The sequence below is a fragment of the Kogia breviceps genome, chromosome 16, assembly GCF_026419965.1.
Source record: "Kogia breviceps isolate mKogBre1 chromosome 16, mKogBre1 haplotype 1, whole genome shotgun sequence".
NCBI lineage: Eukaryota > Metazoa > Chordata > Mammalia > Artiodactyla > Physeteridae > Kogia > Kogia breviceps.
This window is the reverse complement of record NC_081325.1, coordinates 52,984,882-52,998,127: the sequence shown is the minus strand read 5'-3', so window position 1 is coordinate 52,998,127 and position 13,246 is coordinate 52,984,882.

Sequence of the window (13,246 nt, the reverse complement as noted above, 5' to 3'; positions counted from 1 at the left end):
AGTAGGTGCCTGTTACTGACCAGTCAGTCCTAGGGGAAGGCAGCTAGGATCCGGGAAACTCTTGCCGTCGTAGTGTGCAGTGTTCATTTCTGAGCCTTTCTCACAAACATTTCACTTCCATTTCCAAACCAGCCCTCCCAAACACTGATTACTTCATTTTCCCCTGATAGGATTTTAAGGCATTTCAGGTATTCAGAAAGACATTGAAAAACAAAATAAGACAATAAAAACAAAAAATAATTCTCAACTCTAGGCCCACCCTTCTCTGTGAGAGCAACAATCTACACGACTCTACTCCCAGTTCCAAGGCTTGTGGAGGATGGAAGGACTAGATTATGTCTCTCTGTGGTTTATGCCAGTGGGTCCGGCTGGATTGAAGTTCTAGGTATGAGGAGGTGAAGGAATCATTCTTTAGTATGTGATGAAACCGGTCAGACTGAATTGGCACATTTGTTCAAGATTTGTTTCTGTTATGAACACGTACTGATGGGGCTTTCTGAGTCATTACTCTGTCCTATTCTTGGGCCTCACTCCAGTCCTTGTACCAACTTCCCCTCAGTTCTTGAGAGAAATGGGAAGGAGGTGTTCCTGGTGTTATTGGGCTGTCTCCTAGTTGATTCTCTATTTTGCCTTCAGCTGTGGAGATTCTGAGGGGACTTTATTCCTTGAGTGTGGTTAGGCTAGGGAGACAAGGCAAGTGTCTAGGAAGGCCCAACTCCCTGGGCTTTGTTGCCAGACAAAGTTTGCTCAGGCCTCCTTTTGGCTTTCAGATTCTTCTCCATCCCCTGGAATGCTGGAGAAAGGACTTCTACATTTCCATTGGTTTCCTTTAGTTTTTCCAGCGTCAGTCACTCTATCAGAAGCTGGAATTAAGTGCAAGAAGGTACTTGTGACTGGTAGGATAGTTAGGAGATAGATGAGGGCAAAATGTTTCAGAGAGAGATATATTTTTAAATGCAGATGATCCTACACTTACAAATGTATTAGACATCATTTCTTAGAGGAACCTTTGGAGTATTTTAAAATACTCAAGACTTCTACCTATAGGGTTTTGAAGTTAGCTTTCACCTGCATAAAGTACTGACAAGTTTGTGAACTTTTTTTTTTTTTGCGTTAAGCGGGCCTCTCACTGTTGCGGCCTCTCCCGTTGTGGAGCACAGGCCCCGGATGCGCAGGCTCCGCGGCACGTGGGATCTTCCCGGACCGGGGCACGAGCCCATGTCCCCTGCATCGGCAGGCGGACTCTCAACCACTGCGCCACCAGGGAAGCCCATGTGAACTTTTTAATGAGAACAAAACTGGAGTGAAAAGGAGGATGTACTTTGGCAGGTTGAAAATATTAATGTTAGCTTGTGGAAATAGATATACTACACTGTAGTTATTAACAACTTATAAAATCTTAGATCAATATAAATTAATTTAATTATGACTTGTAATCACATTATGCATGATCAATTTGAAATACTACATTAAAAATAATTAGTGCTGGGCACCGTCACTTGTCACTCCCCTAGTAGCTTAATGAAAAGGAATGTCATGTATCACCTTTGGGTTAAACCTGTAAATTAGGATAAATGCTTGTTTTCCAATAAAAATGTGGTAAAATAATTGTACTTTTAATAGACATTTTTATGACTGAGTTATGAATGTATAATGGATTTGGGGGGGATGGTATTATTATTTTTTTCCATGGACCTTGTTAAGTATTTATTAGGGTTGATTGAGCTGTCAATGTTCTTTTCAGGATCAGACCTCGAGGATTTGAATGAAGACTAACTTTTATGTAAAAATATCATGCTGTCCTCGAAGCCTGTGCCAAGAGGTCACTGCAGATGGAGGTCCTAACTTAGCATAATGGGTTTAACATCTCCATGACATCATCAGGGAATCTGAAAGGAGTCTAAGGATAATCAGAGTGGTCATTCAGAAGGACAGTAAATATTTTATGAGGATATATAGAAGACAGGAAAGATGGTCAGAAAGGTGATTCTAAGCTCCTTAGCTTTCTGTGAAAGAGGCTTCTTGAAGTTAAAAGAGCCACTGCATATTCTTATATTAGTGAGACCCTTTCCAGACGCTCAGAATAGGACCCAGATTCGGTCCTATTTTTTGTTTGTTTGTTTTTTGTTTGTATATGATTATTTTTGTTTCCTGAACTCTTCGTATTTTGTCAAGCCACCTGTATTTATCCTTTATATGCTTGCAAACAGGAATACACATCCATTATTCCTGGGACTATTTTAGTTTATTGATTTCCCAATATTATCTAGTTCTGCAAGACAGGTTCTTTACTTTTACGGTGATAATTGAAATTACCAGAAGCATATCAGAAGTGCTTGTGAGTTAGATGAATTCAGTAAACTCTATTAATTATTTGTTTTATTTTTTGCCCTTTATTAAATATAATATTTGAATTCTTATATTACTACAGGTGTTTAGATGGGATTCCCTTTAATCCGCCCCTGAATTTCTACCTCCAGCACCAAGCAGGCATTGAATATATCTCTATCTCTATCTGTCTAGAGAGTGAGAGAGAGAGAAGAAACAATAAAAAATAATCCATGAAACTACATGATTCAGAGTCTTAAACATCTCTAACTTATGATCATTTTGTTTCCCGCCAGACTTTACATGAAAGAAATAAACTTATTTTGTTATTTGAAAAGTAGACACATCCTTTTTTCCCAGAATATGTTGATGTACACTTGCTCAGGTTTATTGGGTTTTGTTTTTATCACACTTTGTATTAATGGCATTAAATGTCTGACATTAACCGTTAAAATGGGTATTTTAGGCTCAATTTCAGAAAAACCAACTGGAATGAGTACTGAGTCTTCATAAATTTATTTGTTTATTGTTACAAAAAGTCCTTTTGAAAGAAGCCCGCATGCCACAACTAAGAGCCCTCGTGTCACAACTAAAAAGATCCTGTGTGCCATAACTAAGACCCAGCGCAGCCAAAATAAATAAATAAATATTTTTTAAAAATAAAAAAAATCCTTTTGATACTTTTGAAAAGAAAAGAACTTTTATCATTCTCTGCAGAGGACATAAAATGCATTAAATGTTTGGAAGGGTACATAGAATATTTTAAACTCTAATATTTAATCTTCTCCTTTCCAAACTTGATCTTTCAACATCTTAGGGATGGGTACATCCTTAGAAGCACAGGTGTTGTCATGCCATGAAGCCTTCCATGATCTAGCCAGGAAAAAAACTACTTGAGAATCCCAAGGCCCGTTTTTCCTTTCTTTAGTCTCTTGATTCACGTTGCCTTCTATTGTAAAGTCATGTTTGCACTCTTGCATTTCTACCATAATAACGGCTTCCCAAGAGAAGAGAGTTTATCTTTTCTACCTACCTATGTCCCAGAATTTCTAACACAGTATTATATACAGTAGGTAATAAAACTTCATGAATACGTGAGTTAAGAAATGCAAAGTTTTTTTCCTGATTATCATATTGAACACATGTGTAAATAATGCAGTCTTTTGCTCTTCTTTCGTATAATTCCATTTTACTCTGGTGATTTCACACACAGTGGACAAATGGCAACACTGACCTTTTCAGGCTGAGGTTATGCTCATATTTATATTTTATCTTAAAGTTATGTTGTATCAATTATAATTCAGTTCCACAAAGCTCATCATAGTTTTATTTTAAAGCAATTTAAAAGCTGTTGATATTTAAAATATTGTAATTGTCTTTAGATAATTTGTGGAAACAAAATTTGTGCCCTTGCCTCATGTCATTGCAATTGGCTATGGACTGTTCTCATGACTCAAAGACCTGATCTCTTTACCTAAACCCCCAACATACTCCATTATTTGTCCCATTGTACACAGACCTTGCCTTAAAAATTTGACATTATATGGTTTCTGCATATTAACTTGAGAATGTCTCTGCATGATTCATCCTTTCTTTCCCCTTTGTACAGTCACTGAATATTGCAATGCAGTGATTTCTGCAAGTGGACCAGTCAAAAGTCAAATAAATCATTCCTTTATAAGATACAAAGTTTAATGTGCCAGTTAGCAAGTTTTGCTTCTTGGTAATAGGGCTCAGCAAATTTTACTTTCTGACACATTTTATAACCCTTCAAAGTAGGTACAGTAATTACAGATGACTCAACTTCCACAGCCCTATTCGTTCCAGGCTGTGCTCTATATCTCTCTGAGAATGCTTTTGATTGCAACTGAGTAATTTTTTAGTGATTGATACTGTGATTCGATCAGTGCATCAAATGTTACAGTGTCATTTTCTGGGACTCCAATGCCTATTGGTTTTCAATACAGGAAGCAATTATTAGTGTTCTAAACAAAGGGGAGCTATGCTAAAAGTGGGTAATGTAAGCGTACATCATTTGACTATTTCTATTTTTAAAATATAAAATCCATCTTGCATTTTAAAACACCAAAGAAATTTTACTTGCAATGACCGTTTTAACTCTAGTTCCTCATCTGAGAAATTTCTCTCATGCTGCGAGGTTTTCTTTGTCTACAATAGATAAGAAAACACAACATTTCTAGGTCCAATCCTTTTCACATTAAACAAACCCCCAAAGGGAAAATGTACCAGTTCTGGGCCTGAACATTACATTTCACGAACTGAAACCACAAGGACCAAATATTTTGTTAGTCACCGTCCTTTTTTTTTTTTTTTTTTCATATTTTGAGCTGTTTGCCAAACAAAGAGAAGGCAAAAACTCCACATTTATACATTTCTACATTAAATGTAGAAACATTAAAAAATTAGATTAGGAAATAGATGAATATAATGACCTTACTCTCAATCATATGCTGCCAGCTAAGTGTTTGAGACTGAAAAATTGCACTAATGAAGCTATTTGAAGGCTTTTGTGGACAACTGCTTCCTCTTTGAAGATTAAATGAATGATGTTGATGTGATTAATCTTAGTACAGGGAGTGATGCAGCAGCTAGAAAATACCTTGGTGATTTTCATAATTAAACTGAATCAACATTTCAAAGAAATGCCAGTGTTATCACTTGTATATTAGAATTACATTCATTAGACAGAAGAAACAAATAATTTGAGCAAACAAGATTTTCCTTTTGGCGTACTGAGATTTCTGTCATGTCTCAGAGTATCTTACTATAAATCATCATTACTGTTTAATTTTGTCCTTGCCTTTTTTAGCTGTTTTTATATCTTTGTGTGCATGTGTAGTGCTGTTAATGATTCAAAGCATCTTGCTGCTCTTTCAGTTATTTTTCAACCTTTGAATTTTATTTTTTCTTAACTCCACTTCTAAGGTAGCTGTCTGCTAACTATGAACTTAAATGGATAATATTTTAAAAATCAAATTTCTAACAAAACAAGACTTCTTGGAATTGCTTTGGTACCTGGCAAAGAATTGAGAAAAGCGTATTTCTGGTCCACATATCTTTGATGTATTTCAGTACCATGGTACAGTATTATCTTGATTCATTTATTAGTTAAGTCATTTCTAAAAAAACATTTTTTTCTTTTTTTCATTAAAGGGTAATCCCAGCAGTCACATTTTTTAGTGCTTTGTGGATAATATAAATGAGAAAATCATCAGCACCCCTCCCAAGCCACTAAACTGTGGGAAATTGCCTTGGTAGATCAACCAGAAAGTTCTACTGACTTCTTAGTACAAGTTAGGTTCAAGGGGTAAGGATTACTGTATCAAGAGAGACACAGTGTGTTACTTGTTCTATCACCACTTTAAATTATTTTAAAGGTTTCTGGGTGACTCTTGGTAACCCTGATATTTGCAGTGCTCTTCTAGCTGTTGCACAATTTTTCCTTTCCTGGCTGTTTCGTAGAAGTAAGAAATGCTTTCTTTTACGTACTGGAAAAAGGACTAGTCTTTCTCTTCAGGGACTCCAATTTGAGTTCAACCTACAATCTTAAGTGAAATGAGTCTGGCACCTGGTCCTGAGTCACTGGTGACTGAAAATACTCAGCCCCAAACTTGTTTTTCCTTCCATTACTGTTGTCTGCATGACAGACAACAGTAAAATTATCAGGTGCCCGATAGCTCTGGAACAAAATTTCTAAAACAGACAATGTGCTGAAATTGATCTAAGATGCTGGTACATATTCCCCGCTACAACTCCTCCACTAAAACATGACTCGATGGTCTGGAATCAGTTGGCATTCTTCATGTAATTGTTTGCATGCATGTGCTTGAGATACCAGTCAGTCACCCCATGCCTGGAAGTTGCCAGTTAATCATGACAGCAGATGAAAAATGAGACTGGCTTACCACATTTGGGACCATAGGATGTTCAGTACAAACAGCTTTCAGCACTCTCAGACTACCCAAATGAAATCTGAGTAATTACTGAACCCCAAGCACAACTTTCCCTCAGATTCTTTCTTCCATGCTCGTTACTAGGTAACCGCAGCAGTCACAAGAACAGGGGAAGGAGAAGAGTAAGTGGAGACTCAGGATGCTGGGGTGTGAAGAGACCTCCTAGGGGAGGAGAGCCCAGAAAACTTCACTTTTCAGGGTATTTGCCACGAGGCAGATGGGGAAACCAAGAAAGTATGGCTGGAGGAAGAGGGAGGGAAGATGGCGCCACACACGAGGGATATGATTTGCTTGGGGAGCAGAGAGTCCAGGGTAGGACCAGCATAAAGGAACGATGGGAGAAGCAAAAAGGGAGCGAGGACTTTGGATAAACATGCAAGGGGTAAACAAAATGATTCTAGTGGCGGATGCAGTAAACAATCCTCAGTCAGTGAGAAGCAAGTATGGGCTGAGAAAGGGACAGAAGGGAAAGTGAAAATTACAGATACTGTGCAGAAAGAAAGTAGAGCTGCCTCGTGACTAACTGGAAAGTTGTGTATCCTTGAGAGGAAGCTCTTTCGGAGAACTCTACAAAAATAACTCACCCGACTTGTCTGCTGTCCAGATCCAGAGAGCTGAGGGCGGAAAGAGATAATTGCTCAATAAATCATCCTTATCAAGCACACTTTCTCTTTCCTGGGACACTGTAGGAAGTTGGAGAGATCGAGAGGTTATGAAATCGCTCCCTGTTCTTCCAATATTCCGGCCACGTTCCTGAGCTAGCCTACTTCCCCCTCTTTCTTAACTGTTCTGGTGACACATCTAGACCACCCCCCACCCCCACCCCCGCGCCGCCTTCTTCAGCTTCACTCTGTTTTTGGCCAGCTCATTTTTAGTGTTACCTTTTTCCCAGAGATGATTTAGATGTGTTTCCTTTTCTCTTACCTCACCTTCCTTTCTGCTTTTTGCAGGCAAGACACAATTTCTTTTTGCCTCTCAGCTGATCTTCCAAAGAGTAGGTGGCACTGCAAAAATTTCCTTCAGTCTGCTTTTCCTCCAGGCCAGGCCTCAATGGCTGTAACCACATTTTTCTAAAAAAAGAGGCCGATGTCTGTCTAGGAGACAGAGATCACAGGTGGAGCCCAAATCAGAACGTACTGTCAGTCAGTACTGAAAACTCCGGCTCTTTGGATGCCATCTAATGCTACCTAAAAATAAACCTGCATTGACCTTTACCTCACAGTCATATTTCCCCCTCTTCAATTTTGCCAACAGTGAAATGATCATTTAGGGATCTCTAAGCTTGAAAGAAGCTTTGTTTGTGTTGGAATGTTACAAAATACATTTTGGAGATAATGTCTTTTAACCCAATTATAACTTCATCCTCTAGGAATTCAGTTTTCACTAGAAGTGTTCTGGATTTCCATAACCTTTCCCACTGTAACTATCTCATCGGATTTTTCCTTGTCCCCACTCACCCTGGTCAGATTGTCCTCTTTACCCCCCTTGGGCACTCCATGCTCATCATTCATCTTCTTGCCAGAATTCCTTGCTCTTTGCCTGGCTAGGGTCTCTTTATTCACCACGTTCCAAGTCAGTCCACTTTCTCCATAAACCTCCCCAACCCTCATTTATCTTCTTTTCTGTAAATTTAGCACTCAACTGTTTCGAGTGTCCGTAGAACATGTTAGTTAAGAGCACAGATTGGAGAATCAGAATACGTGGGTCTGAATCCTGCATCTGCAATCTATTAGCTGTATAACCTTGGGCAAGTTATATAGATTCTCTGTGCTTCACTTTTTCCCATTAGTAAAGTGGAGATAATAATGTCTTCTACTTCATTGAATGGTGGGAGAATTTAATAGGATAATATAATCAACACTTAGTGCAGTGCGTATTTAGAATGAGTACCATGTGTCTGTCACAATTTGTGTTTTGTATTTTTGTTCAGTCATATATTACACAGTGGAAAGCAGAGGTCATCTTTTATTCTCTTTAGCCATCCCCAATAGTGCCAAGAGAGAACTAAGAACAAAGAGGCATTTAACCACTTGCTTATGGATTGATTGTGTCAATTGAATTAAAATGTCTTTTCTAATATGCCAAGTGGCAAGAAAAATTCACCATATATGTTAGTCCGATTAGACTAAGAAGAGTGTTACTGAATCTTATGAACAACCCTAAGCCCTAGACAGAAGTCAACAGGAAAATGAGCCTCTGTACCCCTCACTCTTTGACTCAGAGCTTTTGTCCATGGCCCACACTGCTGCCACCAGATGGGTGAAGCAGTGCCCACTTATCTCTGATTTGTCTTTGAGTTTTCTTCTTACCCTCAAAGAAAAGAAAATAATGTGTAAACTAGGTCAACAGAATGTATAAACTAGGACCACAAAAGGGGATTGCAATAAAAGCAGAAAAACAAGCTTCATCTAAGAAAATCACGCTGCTCTTTGTTGCATTGGATTCTGTTTTAAAAACAATTTATTTTCTATGGACCATGTCATAGAACTCTTGGATACTACAACATTTTCAATGTAATTCCATTTAAATCTAGATTTTTGCTGTTTGTTTAACTGTAGTTCAGAGCTAATCTTACTTCTCTTTTAGAAAGCACATATCAAGGCAATTTTCTATTGAAACTGCTTCTAGAGGTCACACAACAAATTCTGTTTCTCCTCTTTCTCTCCTTGTTCAACCTTATTCCTTGACCTAAATACACTCCTGTTAGACGCTAAGATTCAAAACATCTGTCTACACCTTTCCTAGATTCTCTCTGGAGGGCCTGACTTTGTTCTTGACTCTATATTGCTAACCGCAGTAGAAGCCATGAACACAGCTTGTCTCCCTACAGGTCCCAGACTGCCTGATTGCCAGTGACAGCAATTTATGCTTTTATGACCACTCACTGCTGTAACACGTTTAGATTTTATGGTAGTAACTCATGGATCCAGTGATATTTGTGAAATTCAATTGGGTGAGCAACTGTCTTTGTTTGACAATCCTGTCTTCAGAACTGTTTTCTTCTTTAAGTTTTTCAGAGTTCCAGATCCCTGAAAAATCGTAACGATTGTTATGCCTGCTTATTCATATGAATTAGACCAGCAATGACCCAAGCTTAGTCAGAAGTGGTGTCAAACACCAGAAAGGCGTCTTGCGTAGCATTTTGTATCACCATGGAAATGCTGAATAAATAGCAATGTCAATGGAGTAGTACTCTTTAACTATTTGCTCTGTAACCTTCATCTAGTCATATTAAATATGACAGAAACATACCTGAACTCACTTTTATGTAGGTGGACTATCAGCACATCTTGTTATCATAATTCTCCTTAAATTAAAGAGCCAACTCTGATTTAGGATTCAGGTTATCTTGCCTCACCGACTGTTACTTTGCAGATTCTCCCATTATCTGATTTCAGACAGGGAAACAAACGCTGAAGATAGTGGAAATTCTAATGCAAATGGATGGAATAGGCATGATGCAGTTTGCTGTGTGGAGATGAAACTCATGGTCCTTCAGTATGTAAACTAAAGACTAAACTAAACTGTTGTCAAGTAAGAGAGAATCGAAGCCAAGCTGATTACAAGCCCGCTGAAGAGCAGGATTTCCAAAGAGCAAAAGCACATCTAATGTGGATTTTTGAAGGTGGTTTCAAAGATGTAGGGCAAAGCACAGTGTGTTTGGAAAGGAAGAACAGAGATGTGGAACACGGTATGGTGCACTCTTTAAGGCAAGGGCAAGGACAAGGGCAGGGGAAAGCTGAAGGGGTTGATGCTGGCAGAATTGCAGAGTATGATTGCTCTGAGATTACAGTAAATCAAGGGATAAAGAGGTTAAAGAATGAACTACATAAGTAGGTTTGTGAAATTAATGATGGTTCTAAACTGGCTTGTTGAACTCAGAGAAATGCAGTAATTCATAGTGAGTAGGAAAATGGACAGACATTCAAGTTGGATGGATTCTTTTATTCCTTTATCTGTTCTTACCTTTGTGGCATAGGACAGACAACCTAATTCTTTCATATGCTAGGCTGCCTAATGGTATACTGAGTTTCCACCTGATTATGTAGGGAGTCTAAGGTCTAGGGAGATATTGACCACTCAGTACTTTAGAGCTCTTTGGAAGGGCACATGTACTTGCATATTCATTTAGTAGAGTAATTGTTCCTAGTTTCAACAAAACAAAACCAAATACAAATAGCTAAAAAATGAAAAAGAATGTTCAAAGATATGGAATTAAACAACTAAGTTCAAAAGTAAAAGCCTCTTGAAGGCAGATGTTATCTCTCTCTTTGTGCCATCAGCACCAAGCCCAGTGCCTGGCACATCTTAGACTGTTTATGGGTTTGATGAGAAATGATTCTGAAAATGGCTAAATTATTTTTTTGGGGGAAAAATTGGATTCATCGAAGTCATTTAATGAGTGGAGTTAGTCATGCCGAACATGTCGATTTTCATCTCAGCAGAAATAAACTCATCTGTCACTGTTTTGCACTTTCTAGCGTGATCTAAGTCTGATATGCAATGCTGTTTAAGCCATTCGAGTGTGGGCTGGACCTAGTAATTTGCTTCTAATGTATAGATAGTGGCGAGAGTGCTGGGATGGCATTTCTGAAATTAGGTTACGAGAGGACTGTGACTTCCTTTGTGGTACTCTTTTGCTCCCTCTCTAGGGTCACTTGCCCTAAAAGAAGCATGCTGCCATGATGGGGGCATGGAGGTACCCACGTGACATGGTGAGGAGTGGAGGCCCTTAGTTCAACAGTGCACGAGGGTGTTGAGTCTGGCTGCAACAATGCAAGGGAGCTGGAAAGCTAATCATTCAGCCCTAGCTGGGACTTGGGATGACCATAAATAACCCCACCTGACAACTGGATTGCAACCTCATGAGAAACCTTGAATCTAAGGGACCCAGCTAAACCATTCCTAGATACCCAAACCCACAGAAACTACAAAATACTAAATGTTTGTTATGTTAAGGAGCTAAGTTTGGGGATGATTTTGTTATGCAGCGATAGATAATGAATACATTGTTAAACAAAAAGAAAAAAAATCCTTGGGCAAGGTGTTTGAAAACTAGACTTGTTTTCTTCCTAACAGTTTTTACTATTGTTTTTGCTGAGGGTCCTAAAGAGAGAGACAGAGAAGGACACAGAGAGAGAGAGAAGGGAGTGTGGTGGGGGAAGAAGAGGGGAGATTGACTCTGTCTTTCCTTCTACTCCTTCAAGGATTCTAACTTTTATCTTCCCTGTCTTCTAAGATAGCAGTCTTGGGGAGCTGAATTGAGTACATATTTGGCCTCCAAACAAATCTTCAAATACATGAAGGCAGGTTATATAAAATAAATAAAAATTATTTTAAAATGTAGTTTTCTTAATCAATGATAGATAGCACGTGAATATTTTCAAAAGTATTTAGAAAAATGTAAAAATATTTTAAGAAGAAAGGTAAACAAAGGCTAAATTTACATTGTTATAATATTTATTGTATATAATTTCATTGCTATTTAGTGTTTTTATACTAATTTGTTTATACTAATATTGCAAATATTTGCTCATATATGTAAACTTGTTTCATGGCTCTATTTTGGAAATCCATATTGCATTTCACCTGCCTGTACTTCTATTTATTATATTTTCGGTCTCATCATAGGTAATAGCAGTATTCTGCAGGTTTTGGTGATACCAGGGAGTTAAATTATCTTTAAACTGATATTCTATTCACGAGTATATACTGTCTGAGAGCATACTGAATTTTATTAACTATGTCTCTGAAACTTCTGAAACTTCTTATAATGAAGAGAAATGTTTTGTTTTTTTTTCTTTATTCTTGCCAGTATGGTAACTTTCTGAATCCATTATTTTTATAGCATGCCATTTAAATATGAATATTTTAGGAGTTAATTGCAAAGATCATACATGTGATAGCTGTGAAAAGCACACTGAAGCCAGTTTTATCTTTTTAACCAAAGACAGAATCTGAAGAACAAGATACTTTTTCTTATTCTCCTCCTCATTATAATCAACACATATTTATAATTACCTGTGGGCATTGTATTATACTAATACCTGGAGATCTTTTTTATTCATTCAATGAAAGGTTGCCAAATTCACCTATTCCATGGAGGTTTTATGGAAGTAAATGTTGTCGTCATCCCTTAAACTGGTGCTTTATAGTTCACAAAGCATTTTCATGTGCATCATTCTATTAGTGCCTCACAGCGGCTCTGGAATTAGGAGGGACGTTTACTGTTGTTCTCATTTTATAGAGGAGGAAATCCAAGCTAAGAGAATTTAAGTAACTCTGCCAGTCGGGGGTTCGAAAGTGGTATGCTTGAGTCCTGAATCTATCTACTAACTCTTGGTCCAGTGCTCAGTCCATAGGTTGTTTTTATTTTATACATTTCTGACAGGTGCAACTACACCAAATTTATGATTAAGAATAAGTGTTGAAATGTTGAATGACTCAGGTAAGTGCGTTAACTTTCAAATGGCTCAGATCAAGTGTGAAAGGAGATACCACCGTATAAACCAGGAGTCTCTGTTTTGCTCTACCTGCAACTGTTAGTTAAGCTTAGTAAAAATATGCAAGTCCTACTGATGGGATATACTCCTGGCACTTATTTCCACTGGGATTTATGGCCCAACTTACTTAACAAGTGATAAAGGAAGCACCTCTGGTTTCAGCTCAAAGTGTATTTAGTATTAGAGGAATTGGCACACTTATAATCCCATATTGGAGAGCATCCAGTTAAAATCCAGTCTAGGGCTTGATGATGGCTTTATCTGGAATAAGGAGTCATTTGTACGAAGATGTGCTTGACACTAACTGCTCTGAGAGCTCTGAGGACCTGGCAAAGTCAGGCACCCAGTGGGGACTTCAGGTGTTCATGCTCCACCCCTGTCCCCGGCCTCGCCACCCCCTTGCCCTTGTTACGGGTTGTATGTGTCTGTCACATGACTACC